The sequence below is a fragment of the Amphiura filiformis genome, chromosome 4 (assembly GCF_039555335.1).
Source record: "Amphiura filiformis chromosome 4, Afil_fr2py, whole genome shotgun sequence".
Classification (NCBI taxonomy): domain Eukaryota; kingdom Metazoa; phylum Echinodermata; class Ophiuroidea; order Amphilepidida; family Amphiuridae; genus Amphiura; species Amphiura filiformis.
In genome coordinates this window covers 85,004,251-85,008,740 of record NC_092631.1, presented here as the reverse complement: position 1 = coordinate 85,008,740, position 4,490 = coordinate 85,004,251, and positions in this window count along the sequence as shown.

The window sequence follows — 4,490 nt, the reverse complement described above, 5'->3', positions numbered from 1 at the left end:
TGTCCTGATTTCTAATGAGATAAAATCACAACCATAAGAAATTCAGCTTTCGTATACATGCTTATCAGTCTCAACACGAAAAAGCGGCCAAGTCAAATATGTGTCATTCTTTGTATGTGCTCATAGAGCCATTATCATATTCAATTAAATGCTGCTATAAACAAGGTGCTTCGGTTATACAGGGTGTAACAATAAAATTTGTACAATTTTGAAAATAGAATGACACAAGTATGCTGCTTATTTTTTAGTTTGATATTTATATGTCTTTCAAGATCATTTCTTTAGCCATCAGATAAGCTTTGTTCCAATAAAATCGATGGTGTACAAGTGAAGATATGGCCAATTATGTAACCTAGTCTTAAAACCGCTTGGACCACTTTTGTCTAAGTGTTACAAAAGTGACTGAATAGAGTTGAACCATGGACCAGTTGGACGGTGCTCTTATGATATAGGTTTTAAACAATGGGGTATTCGAAGTGGTAGAAATGATAACATAATATAATATCTCCTTGAGGTTTTGAAAGTCACAACTAAGCACTGACGTAACAACCTCATTTACTAGAACTCGTGGCTGCAGCTCAACAACTTCAATTCACGTTGGAAGAGCGTATCTTTATGGTTGTGACATTCGGTAGCACATGGAGTCAAGCAGAATCCATACGATTGTTTATAGCTCATTTTCCAAACTCACATCCCGGGCTCACATCTTCCATCAAGGCATACTATTACATATAACTATGAGAAGTATGTAGAATTTGTTAACAGAAATGCTGGCAATAGTGGTCGCCCCAGAACAATGATATCTCAGGGATATGAGAAATTACTTTTTTTTTATAAGGTTATTTGAAAGACATTTCATGACTTCATTTATAGATTTTAAAGAAATATCATATTATTATTAAGTTCATGTTAATTATATGAAGAAACACCACTTATAATTCTTTTGTGTCAGTTCTTTGGTGTTTAATGCACGATTTAGCATATCTACGCGGCTCAAACTTGATATGTGCAAACATAGCAAAAGTGGCCCACACGTTTTCTGGACGATTTAATTAATCGGGCATAACTTTTGAACCCAAGCTAGTATAGAAACCAACTAAACGTCTTCTTTTAGCCAAGATATTACTAATGATATTGCACATACCATTTGTGCCATAACTCATTTAGTTTTTTTTCCTAAGAAGTCAAAATGCAATTGTATAAATTTTATTGTTACACCATGTATATATACATGCGCTTTTATAAATGCGCACGTGACCACCTCCGCGCTACCATAACAGCTTATAGACAGTAAGTCTCGAAGTGACCTTCTACATAGCGAGTTGTCTTTCTATATATTTGTATGCAAAGGCGGAACAACAAGAGACTGCGGTGCAGCAAAACTGTCTATTTTGTTCAACTTTATGATTGTATTGTAAACGTTTCCGTCGTTGAATATTTTTTTCCGTCGTCAGATACTTTCAAAATGTTGTTTTGATAACATATTACAAATTCGGAATTGCAAATTTTGTAATATTTAAATTTGATGATATTTATCTACAGAGTTCCTATCCCTTTCTGTATAGTGGTCAATGCATGAGGATTTGGTCACGCTTGTTGGTCTTGGTATGTTGTGCCCATGGGTCACGTGCACATTTATAAAAGCGCATTTATAGATATAACCGAAGTACACTGATAAATGGGAAATTGAGTAATGCTAACAGGCAGATTACCAATAGACTGCAAAATGGAAAACAAAATTGTTCCCACAACAACCTGATTTGGTGAAACTGTTCACATATTTGAAATTTTGTTTGTGCGTGTGATATTTAAACCTCACTGTACATTACTCTCTCCATATGATGCGAGAACTTAGACACGATTCAATGTTGGGTGAACATAAAGGGAAAATGTTGATATTGTTCACTTAGTATTGCGAAAGAGGAGGGGAAGCGTAACGTTTCGCCAATGGTTCCCCTAACGTAACCCTTCCCCTAGGATAGCATTTTCCCTTGTATGGATTGTACCACAGTTGCAGAGGGGATTCTACGACAATTTCATGTTGCAAGTGGATGGGTATAGCGAATTTTTTTATACCTTTTCACCTACCTACCATGTAAACATCAAATGAATTGGTAGCAAAAGTAGCCACACATTAGTTCATCTTGTTTATTGTCTCAGAGAGCATGTTTATAATGATTATAGTCTTGTTAAAATCGAATTAGTATCACAACAGTAACATTTACCAAGATACTAAAAAGGTTGTCTCTATCCTACATGTCATCTCAATGCTCTGCGGTCATGCATCTTAATTGTAACGGCAGCCGTTAAAAGGTTTCACTTTGACCCATTCAAATCATTAAGAAAAAAATAGTGGTATTAAATGAAGATGGGTACGGTTGGATATTGTTCCTGTCACGCAACATTCTGATTAGGAAGCATTTTTTAAGCTATACCGCAAAAATACTCCAGGCCGGTTGTCTCTAAGTATAACGGAAAATTGGAATTACGTTAGAGTCAGCCTATCGCCTAAATAATTAGTAGAGATAGAACGTCACCCATTAACCTATTTAAATAAATAGTTTCTAAAGTTGAGGGTAACCAAATATTCTGGCGACAATCAAAAGCATGTTTTCCAGGTAGTCTAGTTCCCTTAATTCGGAGACTACCTTGTGATATACCCTTTTGGTACGTCACTGGTCATTTAGAAGACTTGTTACGTCTTCAAACGAAAGTCAGAGGAGTTCAGTTCCAGCACCTTCAGGTTCAACTCTCTATTGTGTTACTACATTGACCTGAAATTGTGTCAACTTTGTCAAATTCCTTTGACAGTGACATAATATTGCAATGAAAGCAGGCTATCCTCTGGATAAAAGACCCTAGTTTTTCGGAAAAGATCCCTAAATTTTCTGAAATTTCCAACGTGATACTTTATCTGTCTGTTTGTTGTATAACATGAAACATTAATTTGTTATACCTATAAGAGGAGAGGAGATAGTATTATTATTATTGCCTAAAAGTTAGATTTTACAGTTGAAAAACATCGGATGTAAATGGATTAATACGTCCATACCCTTGCTGGTATGCTGATTTAGTAACCCTTTTTTGATGTAATGTTGTTAAAAGAAAGAGGGCAAGGTAAGGTAATGTTGTTATTCCAATTCGTGACTCCGTTTTTTCCAAGGTGCTGTATAACTATTCAGTTCATGCTATGATTCGATTTTACATTTTTAGTTTAACTTATAAAATCTATCTGCCATATTCCCCTCCTCTGCTGAAGAAAGACCTTTTTATCAATTTTTACTTTACACTGTCTTTAGGTGTTCGTTTCCATTTATTGCTACCATGTTCTCTGATGTCATTCATCTATCTTCTGTCTCCTTCATCTAATGTACAGGTTGTAACAAAAAATGTATTAAATTTATTAAATAGTTTTAGACAAACATGTCACTATTGATTGCATTTTCTTAAGCTACTACATTAGTTTTTGAATTTTAACAATTGACCACACCGTTCATGAAATATAATAATTTTACGAAACTACCTCATTTTCAAACCTTTCTACGGATTCAAATATCAATGATGTGTATAAGGCGTGCCAATTACTGCTCATGAGAGGTCTATTTTGTTAATTGATTGATATGTGACTCCGCGGAACGGATTGAAGTAGTTTTGTAAAATTCGTTTATTCCTTAATTGCCAAAATTCAATAAGTATGCGATAGCCGATTTATTCTTCAACCACATCTGTTTAATATTTATTTCTGTTTGGTCGAGGCGTTAAAATATCCTAAAAATAAGGTTTCTAACGATACAGTTCTTTCAGGACACCCTGTAAGTCGCTGCTAAACCAAGACTCTGAAAAGGGTAACTGTTTAAGCAAATGTCAAAAATGACAGAGTCCGATATCGGTTTACATGCTGATATTCATTTCCTATTCAAAGTTTGAAAATGTCAACAACCAGGAAAAACAGGAGAAAAAAATAATGATATTATTAAAGATTCGTGTATGGTGAGAGGCTTAAATCTAAAGAGACTTTCTATCTTTCTTTCTTATCTTTAGAAGGATAAACATCTCGTCCGCTTTAAAATGTGGAAAGATATTGCCATTCATGTAAAGGTTAAGTACACATTATGTCAAGTTGTCGATATGAATGAGAATGATACAATAGAATGGGCTTTATATTTATTGCAAATGAATGATAGATTTAAGGGAGGGGTAATGGGCAGGAACCTGGTTTGGATTCCAGAGGGAGTGTGCCTGCAAGAGACACAGCCATCAGAAAAGGAATAGCTCAGATCGCGCGCCAAATAAGTTAGCAGTTCAGAAATTGATTTTTTCCCAGCCTTGGAAAACATTAGGCAGAGCTGGGAATCGAACCCGGGACCTCGCGGTTCTGAAACTCAATGCATTACCACTAAGCCAACTAGCTATTTGCTGTGAGAGGTTTGATAGTAGTCCTTGATATTGCTGAATAGAATAAATCAATACTGATATTTATCTAATGTACG